This window comes from Lynx canadensis, chromosome E2 (assembly GCF_007474595.2).
Source record: "Lynx canadensis isolate LIC74 chromosome E2, mLynCan4.pri.v2, whole genome shotgun sequence".
In the NCBI taxonomy this organism is placed as follows: domain Eukaryota; kingdom Metazoa; phylum Chordata; class Mammalia; order Carnivora; family Felidae; genus Lynx; species Lynx canadensis.
Window position 1 is genome coordinate 6,444,939 of NC_044317.1, and position 10,885 is coordinate 6,455,823.

Consider the following 10,885-nt stretch of genomic DNA (forward strand, 5'->3'; position numbering starts at 1 on the left):
TCACCTGTAAGAAAAGCATCTGTAGGCAAAACCCCAGATTAGACAGGCCTGCAGGAGCCAGTTAACCACAAAAAGAGGACTAGCCAGTCAACAAATGGTCATAACACAAATGAACAAAGGAGTAGGGCACCATTGAACGAGGCCAGTGAGGTGGCATTCATGAATGGTACAGAAAGCAAAACTACCAAACCCTTATTTTGTTTGTCTCCTTACCAAGAGGATTATTAGACAGGACAAGATGAGGAAAAGGGAAAAGGCATTATATTCCATGAAGCATCTACTATGTGCCATGCAGCATATATATATCATAATCTTATTTAATCCTGAGAAGAGGTACCAATCATGATTCATATTTTATAAATGAGGAAAATTTGCCACAGAGAAGGGAAGCAGCTTATTCAAGGGCCCAGATCCAGTGAATGGTCTAATACTCTTATTTAGATATTGTGCATCTTGGGGCACCTGGGTGGCTCAGTCGGTTAAGCGTCCGACTTCGGCTCAGGTCATCATCTCACAGTCCATGAGTTTAAGCCCTACATCAGGCTCTCTGATGACAGTGCAAAGCCCACTTTGGATCCTCTGTCTCTCACTGTGCCCCTCCCCTGCTCGTTCTCTCTCTCTCTCTTTCTCAAAAATAAATAAATGTTAAAAAAAGATATTGTGCATCTTAAGAGTGAAGCTTTGTATATGTATTTTTGTTGGGGGAAGGTGGAGGCACTGGGGGGAGGAAGTTGTGGGCAAATAGCTGACCATTGACTCCATTTAAGTTTGCAGTCAAACCTCCCTGGACCTCTGTCACACAAATTGCAGTTTTGAAACAGCACTCTCCATACAGAGAGCTGGTTTCCAGAGCCTAAACTTAGGGGGAACACTTCTCCACTTCCTATACTTCCTTCAATATGGAGAGATGTCTAGCAGTGTGATACTCCTGGCCCCTGTCTCCTGCTCTCTTCTCCCCTGCAGAGGTAGAGCAAATTATCTGCTGAGTTTGACAGAACGGGACAAGAATGTATCAGTCAATGCAAAGATCTCTTCTCTCTCTAGCCAAGGAGCCAAAAGGACAATGCAGAGCAATTCGAAAACTCACCACTTCAGAACAATCAGGACTGAGAAGTAGAGGAGAGAACTCCAGAGGCTAGAGTGTCACATGGAAACATTCCACTCTTCCTCATGACCTTCTGGCTGGCAAAATGTCTATAATATTGAGCTCTGCTGGCAAAGCTGTCTAATCCACATCCTACCCTGTGGGCGAGGTTTAAGACTTTTCATCTCTGCCTTGAGTGGGCATGGAGCATCACACATCCAAGACACTTTTCCAATGCTTTTTTTTTTTTCAGGAATAGAGCCAATGTCTCCATCTCTACCTGCCTTGCTCCTCTATCCCAATCATTTCAGAATTCAGCTGGGAAAAGGGGTTGTTACCGACCGACCCTGCTAAACAAAGCAATAACATCTGATGAAGAACCTTATTCTGATTTCACTTCACCTCATTAGCTCCCATCTGGTTTGTTGCCCAGAGACCAAGATGGTACATGATGTGAAGTCTGAGTCAACATCTCAAAGGAATGTCAACAAACTGGAAGTGGTCCAGAGAAGGCTGAGGAGAATAATGAAAGTTCTGGAAACCCAGTCATGGGAGGAATGGTAAAAGGAATGAGATTTAGTTCAAAGCAGATTTGGCTATGATATGATACAGTCTCCACATTTTTCAAGAGCTATCATGCAAAAGAGTGTTTTAATTAGATTGCATGACTTCCAAGGACAGAACTAAGTGCATTGATGGATGTTCCAAGGAGGCATATTTTGGCTCATTAGAAGGAAGATATTTATAACTATTAGCATTGTATAAGAGTGGAATGGTTTTCCTGAAAATGTAGTGGGCTTTCCATCACTGGGACTATTCAAACAACCTCACTGGATGAAAGGGATGATCCTGAAAAGAGCACTGGTTGTGTAAACCTCACAGTGGCAGAGCAGGAGGTTTTTCCCCCTTCCCCCCTCTCCCCCTGCCTCCCCAGAATCACAACTGACCTGTAATGAGTGGAGTGGGGTACGGGAGACCCCTTGCATGTGACCAAACCCTGCCTGGGCAACAGGATGCAGTGGAACCCTACCCACTACATTGTTGTCCTATAACGATGTCCCCCTAAGATGACTTACTGGTTTACTATCTGTGTGTGGACACACGCTTCCTGTGGCTCATTCTACAACTTCTCTCAAACTGTAAATGCAAAAAGGTGTGGGTGTTGGAAGGGAGGATTCTAAGGAAGTGAATTCCTATCTCATATTCCAGGGCCTGTTGCAATCATGCGCACTCTCTTTCTTCTCTTTCCAGAGTTGGGGGGCTCTTTTAGCAACCTTATCCTCTGACTATCTGATCAGCACCCTGAGGCTGCCCTGTTTGGCTCAGTGCCAATCACCACCTACAAATGGTCCTTTATGTGTGTTGTTTCATTCCATCCTGGCAATAATCCCAGTGAGATCAGTCTTATGATTAGTTCTGTTTTCCAGATAAGGAAACTGAAGTTCAGAGAGGTCAACTCACTTACCTTAGTTCAGAAAGCTAGTTAGTGGCAAGGTATGAGTTGATAGCCAGATCAGTCACGGTCTTGAGTGTGTAGTCTTAACCACTGCACCCTACTTTCCACCCCGAATGACAGTGACCAGACCTGTAGGTGCCCATATGTTATGGCTCTGTTTTAAGAAAGAAACATAAGTTTGGTTTTGTTTCTAATCACTTTCTTCATGATGCCCAGGTTTGCTTTGACTCTGTAGGCCTCAGGACTTTAGTAGACATAAGTCTTTAGAATAGAATTCAATGAAACCCAGTCCTTTTCCAGTGTTTCAACTGACCTATCAGGGCCTCTGACCCATAAAAGTAGAATTTGGGTTCTTTCTATTCAGTCTAAGACAATGTTGGGCACTGACTCAAATTAACATGCCTCTGGCCCAGGACCTTGAGTCCTTTGCACACAAAGGGAATTCAACACAAGGTTCCTAATGGCTTCTCTTCTTGAATTTTAGAATTGTTTTCCAGTGGATACCTATCTTTCCAATGTTCTGTTTATGGCACAAAGTCAATGGGAGTTGGGGTTTCTGAGCACAGAGGAAGAATCTCATGATGTGAGGGAGTCAGGGAGCACCAGAGTATTGCATGTAGTGAATCCTGTGTTAAAGAGGAGATGCCACTTTGTGACGACGATTGTGGCTGGGATGAAAGTCCCAGGGGTCCCTGGATCATTCAACCTGGACATGTTCCCCCACTCCACTCCATCATTGCTCCCTGCTTACTTTGCTCCCATCTTGTCTTCTTTGGGACCTGGATTTACTGATTTCTTTCATTCCAGGTCCTCTGCTTATCTCTGTCGGGCTCAGTGTAACAGAACTATCTGAACCATCTACCCATTAACCTGATGCCTCTGGCCTTGCCTCAGAAATTTTTCCCACACCATGTCCTCACACATACATATGGACACCCTATGATCTAATTCCTGACTCTGAGAGCCTAGCATCAAACCCCGAAGTCAAGAAGTTGGATGATGGGGCAAAGGAATGCCACCTACAAAGTGTTCATCTTTAGGAGCAACAGAGGATTCTGAAATCTGCAGAGTAATTAAGGTCTAGATACTGACATAAACAAATGGACAAGGCAGCTATGGCCTTGAGGGTGTACACAAAGATAATCTTTGATCATTTTTTTCAGATAAGAACTTGTTTGTACCTGGAATCCTCTGAAAACCTCAGGTTTTACCTCCCTGGCAACTCTTGACCTATCTTAAATGTACTTTTTTTTTTTTTTTTTTTTTTTTGTACAGTGCTTGGATAGCTTACAACTTTTAGAATCACTAATAGGTATCCAGAACTTGCCTTGGAACTTGGGGAGTAGAGAGGTAGCATATGATATGACCTCCATCGTCAAGAACCTTTGCACACAAGAAATTTGGACTTTATAGAGAAATAGACGGATTTTAACAGGGAAGCATGGACTGGTTAGCTTTGTATTCTAGAAAGGCATGATTCTGGCTGCAGGATGAGGATAGAGAAAAGAGGGGCAGGGATAACAACAGAGATGCTGTTTAAGAGCCCACTTGAGAAGCTTTGAACACAGGGAGAGGCAGTAGAATGGTAAGGAAGGGAGAAATTCAAAGGCAGTGAAAGGTCACTGAGTGATGAAGAAAAGACTCATTGGATGAGGTGATGCAAGAAAAGAAAGAGTCAAGGAGACTCAGTTATGAGTCCGATTTCTAATTTGGGTGGATTGATGGGAAGATTCAAAGGTGGCTGTGACTTCTCTGACTTGGGCAGATTAGGGAGTGCTGGGCTGATGGCAGGATTTCAGGGATAGTTTGCGAGTGCAGTCGGGGACAGGTGGGCTCTTGGACACCCAGGAGGAGATACTGAGGAAGGAGTGGGTATGAGCTGCAGAGTGCAGGAACCAAGTCTGGGAAGGACACAGAGACTGATCATTGCCCGAATACAGGTGGCACGGGAGCCATTCATGGAGACTGCTGGAAAGTGTGAGGTGTAAAGGGATCCTAATGGGGAATGTAGGGAATCTGGGAATCTGGGACAGCTGGCATCTAGGGACTAAACCAAGGAAGACTAATTTATGAAGAAGTCATCAATAAGGGGGAAAAAAGCACCTATAGAAATGGGAAGGAGGTAGGACAGACAGAGTTGGCGGGAAGGCAGGAACCAGAGAAGTTAGGAAGGGGGAAAGGATTAGAGGAGAACACGTTCTCGTGACTGGGACACCAGGGACCCTGGGGAGAGCAGTTTCAAGAGCCCGGTCAGGGCCAGAGGATGTTCTGTCTGTGCCACATCCTAGCTAAACAGGACCATGCTCTGAACCAAGTCATCACAAAGCCCTGTCCGGAGCAAACCAACAATTAAGTCACTGCCGAACAATGGGTCCTCCAGAGCTCAGCCATGTCACTCTGTCCTTTCTACACAGGTGACCCTAGCAAAAAGAAGTGCCTAAGCAAGTGGGCAGATTGGGACAATGCCATTGTATCTGGCCAATGACCACAAAAGGGGGAGTGCATTACACCAGCTTGGTTTGTTCACCGATGGCTCATTCACTGGTTGATATTGTATTGGTTCTAGTAATGTGCTCAGAGACTGAAAAGAAGGACATGGTCATAAGAGACACCTGGTTCCTGCCTTCAAACAGCTTACAATACATTGGGGGGGGGCACGGACTTTCATTCCATCAATCAAAACAAGCCATCTAGAATGCCTAACAAGGGGCCCCTGGGTGGCTCAGTGGGTTAAGCGTCCAACTCAGGCTCAGGTCATGATCTCACGGTTCACAGGTCCAAGCCCCACGTCGGGCTCCATACTGACATCCCTGAGCCTGGAGCCTGCCGTGGATTCTGTCACTCAAAAATAGATGAAACATTAAAAAACTTTTTAATTAAAAAAATATTTTTTAGTTTAGGATGCCAATAAAATCACCATTCCAACTTTTACAACATTACCTGAGTTAGCAATACCTTTTTACGCTTCTCTGTAGAGGGCTCATAAGGTTTAAACTGAATGATAAAACTGGATGTGTGCTCGTTTTAAAAAATTCGGTAGACTGGCTGGATTATAGGCTCACTGCTGACCGTACTGACTCCTTACTATATACCTCAGGGACCTCTTCCCTTGCAGCATTAACCATAGCTATGTGGCTCATGTTCCCCAGTCTCCTTCTCTAACCCCAACCAAGGACTAGTTTTTCATTTCCAACTGCCAGTGGCTTTTCACCTGCACTGCCCCCTCACGGCCCTCAAAATCAAAGCTGAAGTCAAATTCACCATGTGGCATCTCTCAAATCATCACCCTTTTCAAACATCCCTCTCCCTCTCCGTGGTACCTTCATTGTATCTTCTGTCCTCAGCATCTTTTGCGTCCACACTCAACTGCCAAGTTCTGCATCAAGCAGAATCTTGTGCGCAAAATGCATCTGCAAAATTTACTTGCTGATTGAATGAACACATTTTATACCCAGAACACCATGGCTAGTTAATAACACTGGTCATGATAGTGGTTAAGAGCATGGTTTTTGGTTCAGGTGCGTCTGATCTGGTTTTAGCCTACCTCTGCTATTTAGTGTCATGGTGACTTTGGACACATAGTGTCCTTATTTGCAAACTGTAAGTTATTTGGGTTGTGAGAATCAAATATAAAATATGAAGCTCTGAGCACAGAGATGCCATTTTTTAATCCCATGTTCCACTGTCAATGTTTATCCATTTTAGTAATCTAATGTTAAATCCAAAGAAGCCCAAAGTCCAAGGGGATACTGAGTGTATTCCATTTTAGAACCTTAATTGGACTAATTAGGAAGTCCCAGAAGGGGTCATTACCCACCTAGGACCCTTTGTTTGGAGCATAAAATAAGGACCTCTACATAAAACAGATCCTTCTTCCAGCCCTTCATTCCATCCCCATTGTGCGCTGTTTTGAAAATTCCAATTAAAAATTATCCAACTCAACAAGTTTTAACAAGTGCTAGTTGTGTTCTATAGTAACTGCTTAACCAATTGGCCTGGAAAACCTTCCTATTTTCCCTCTGGAAAGCTACTTTTTAATCCCTAATGAGGTCCGTCTGTTGTCAAGCTTTCCCCAGCCTCCTGACACAGGAGTTGCGTCCACCCCTGGGCTCCAGGCACTCGGGAATCCTCCCAGAGACATTTCCCTGCCCCATTGCACAGCCAAGGTTAGGTAAGGCCACATCTCTCCCATCAGACTGCCAAGCCCTCTGGGTGTGTTCCCTGCACACAGTAGATACAGAATAGAGGTAGGTGGGCGAGACTGGAGGGGCCAGGATGAAAGGCCTGAGGGCAGAAAACCAAAGTTACCTTTGCATTTCTACCAAGTTCAAAGAGTAGGCTGAGAAGGATAAGGCACCACCTCACAGGAGGAGGAGGAGGAGGAATCCAGGGAATGTGAGTCAAAAGTCAAGGGAAACTGAGAACTTTGATCCCATCATTTGGCAACATAACAATTGCATGGTCTTTATTTTTCTTCCCCCATTGCTTCTGGACAATATACAACACATAGTGAACACTGGTTCATGTTGTTGAATAAACAAATGAATGTTTCTTCTCTCCATTTCATTGTCAGCCTTTTCCTTTTCTCTTTTTGTTGTCTCTTTGTTCTACCTAACCCCACACTTAAACCTTTCCCCTCACCACCTGATACACAAAATCACCTCCCCCCTCCCTCCCTCTTTTTTCTCCTCCCCCTTTCCTTCTTCCTCTCTCTCCTCCACTAATGCCATCTATAAGTGTGTGTGTGTGTGTGTGTGTGTGTGTGTGTGTGTCTATCTACAGTCATTTCCAGTCTACAGAGGAGAAAACAGAAGTTCAAAAGCCCAAAGATGGATACCAACGGTCACACAGCTACTAAGAAGTATGTAACAGGTAATGTCACACTACTCTAGATCCCTTGGCCATTTTTGTTAGCTCTAATCCATGGATCACTTCACTGTCAGCAGGCAACATGTTGCCCCCAGATACTAGAGCTCACTTTGCCTGTGGGTGGCCCCGGAAAGCCACAAGTGGTGGAAATTTAAGCCTCCCCTCCTCCCCACCTCGGAGGCGGGGGTGACAGTCCTTAACTAATGACTGACAGGTGTGAGGGCATTGGGACTACAGTTCCCTGGCCCCCAATGGGGACAGCCTGGCTTCTTCCCCTTCCCCGTCCGTTTTCCATACCCCAGGACCAATGTTCCTTGGAAACGCTCCCAATAAATCCCTTTCACATAGATCCTCATCTCAAGCCCCGCTTCTGGAGAACACAGCCTAAGGCAAGCTAAATGCTGGATTCGAATCCAAACCCATCGGACTTCAACATTTTCCCCACTATATTGTGCCTGAGATGCTGTTGCAGTCGTTATGGGCCCGCTCCTCACGAATTTCACCGCCATTTAAAAAATTGAATGGCCACTGCGGCTTCAGATGCCTTGAAGACAAACATGACATTTCAAAAGCTCTGTGCTTGCTTATTTCTTCTTACTATAATTATATGTCTCTGAAACAAAAGATGTTTGAATGTCTTAGCAAAATGAAATGAGGGACTCAAAGAAAAAAGTTACTTATTTGAACTTCTTGTAATTTTCCTATCTCTGGGTCCATAATATCCTAAAATAGACTTCATCCTTTTAACGTGCTCTCTTCTTAAAATGTTTTCGTTATATGAGGAATATAACTGCATTGGAGGAATTCTAGGGGGAAAACAAATCCAAGGGCTCAAATCCAGCCATTCACAATTTCCTTCCAGTATTTTCCTACCCCTGTGCCGTGGGTACAGATTTATTCAAACACCTGGATCCCCTGGGTCTCCCGTTAACCTGGTTTTCCTTCTGTGACACAGTCCTGTGGTTTTCATCTTTTTTTTTAAATTTTTTTTAAAGTTTACTCATTTTTGAGAGAGACAGACAGAGTATGAGCAGGGGAGGGGTAGAGAGAGAGGGAGACACAGAATCTGAAGTAGGCTCCAGGCTCCGAGCTGTCAGCACAGAGCGTGACGCGGGGCTCGAACTCACAAACTGTGAGATCATGACCTGAGCTGAAGTCGGACGCTCAACTGACTGTGCCATCCGGGCGCCCCGTCATCTTTAATGCTCGTCCACTCTAACACCCGGAGGATGGACCGTAACCTGTCACCATTCTTATTACTGCCCTTGATATTTCATGATTGTAAACTTTGTGAATATGCCGTTTTGTTTGGCGCCTACCCTTTTATATTATTCCGATTAAATATTTCCGATTATTTCTTCAAGAGAAGTTTCTAAATCTTAAATTATCAGATAAAGAAATAAAATGTGTGGCTTTTGATACACACTGCCACATTCCTTCCTCCCCCTCCCCACCACACTAAAATGTGCATCGATGTGTAACATAAGCCAACCCGAAACAAAGATTCTTTCAAGTCATGGTGACTTATTTGTTACTGAGCTGTGGTCTTACTAGACGAATTCATTTTACATTTCTCCACTTAGTACAAAGGTCTTGAAACCTTCTCTCGAATTATACTGAATCTATGGCATTCCTCATGAGAAGGACAAAGAATTCTTAAGGGGACATTTCAGTCACCCTTAAATGGACATAGCTCCATTCTTAATTCTAAGCTTTCTAATTGCTAAGCATTTCACGGAGAGATTAGTCACTGGGCTTGAGTTCCTAATTGAATCAGTCATTTTACACGCAATGAAACACAAGTCAGGACATTTCAATGGCTGATGTAGGCTAACTGACTTGGATGTGTATCTTGTACATTTCTGTATGCCTACATCTTCGAAAGCAGAGGAACATTGATAAGATAAATAAGCAAGAGAAAATTCCTGTTTTCTCAGTTACCTTGAAGTTTGCCAGAGTCCCTAAGGTTTAGTATTTTTATTTATCGGCCTGAGGAGTCCTGCTTCCTGAAATGGATTTTCCAGGAATATTTAGACTTCCAAGAGATCATGTCCCATTAGCATCAACCACAGCATCACTGTTATTATTATTATTATTTTTTTTAACATGCTTAATGGTTCTTTCTTCTTTCACACAACTGGGAAAGTACACTAAATACAAACCTGGAATTATTCTGAAGACCATGGGTACTTGTCACTACACACAGAACAGAGACTTTTAGACTATGATAACAGCTGTTCACCCAGCCAACCCTGAAAATTCAAGTGAAAGAGTGGGAAACCTATCCAGTCTTCTAGAGGCATGATTCCAGGGGATAGTAGACATTCATGTGGATAAACGTCCCATTGACCAACTGTATTTTCTACCTTCAATCTGTTTGGGGTTTTTGTTTGTTTTGTTTGTTTGTTTCCACTGAAGAAGCTTGTTTTCCATAGCACTCCAAAATTGCAACATGTGCCAATTTACATCTTATTTTAAGAGAGAATTTCACTACTGGGTTCATGTAAAAGGCAAAATGGACCATTTTGAGCCCATTTCTCAGTAAATTGAGAAGGTCGCTGATTGGCTTTCGTGCACACCCCAAATTTGCCTTCATCCCAGCGGGTCACAGCCTCAAGGTGATAAACTCCCCGAAAGGGATTGCACAGCAGATGCCTCACCTTGGCAGGACTTTCTGGGTCAGGCTATCGGTGGGTAATCCTAATTAAAGCCCCATCCGAGCTCTAACTTCACAACCAAACAAACCAGTTTTACAGCACAGAGGAATCTAATTTGGCCTCACACTTGCAGTGGAAAAAGAAACACAAAAGAAAAAAAAAAAAAAAAGAAAAAGCTGGCAGCTGAACTAACAAGCTACTGCCTTCTGGACACACTGCCAACTTGATCCAATTAAGAAACATTAGCCATCTAATGACAGATTTGAAGACAAAAGGCTCAGATGAGACACGAGTTTCTTGACAGCAGCCAGGCAAACCGCAAAATTTCAACCTAGGTAAGAGTCCCTTCGACATTTAAAAAACATACAACAAAGAGCAAGGAGAGGCTGACATTGCAAGTTTCTTGCACATTCTGAGGAATAAGAGCCCGAGCCTAGAACACAGCCAAACATTAATCTGAGAGTAACGTTCCGTTTCAGCCTAAAGAAACCTATGGAACTTTCCTGGGTACAACGAAACACACGAAACACCACTGGTCTGCAGATGCCTTATTTAGCCTGGCAAATGAGCGAAATCACAGCTTAGGGGCATGTCACTTTCCCGCATGTCACTTTCCCAGTCCGTCTTAACCGCCGGCCCCTTCAAGAGCATCTCGTGAAAAAAGCAAACCAAAACACTGCAGTGAAAGACACTTGGGGATGCCTTTCATTTACTCCATGCCAAGTATTTTATCTGGAAACCTACTTTGAAAAAGTGACGCTGAGGCGAGGCAAATGCCAGATCCTGCCCTGAGTGAGAGTTGCAGTGCCGTCCACTTAC

At 44.0% G+C, this 10,885-nt stretch overlaps 1 protein-coding gene across 3 annotated transcripts in view; it reads right to left on the bottom strand.

Annotated features, from left to right (window-relative positions):
* The window catches only part of HSD17B2 (hydroxysteroid 17-beta dehydrogenase 2), a 99,734-nt gene that overhangs the window by 88,431 nt on the left and 418 nt on the right, over nt 1–10,885 (bottom strand). The gene's annotated exons all lie outside the window — the stretch shown is intronic.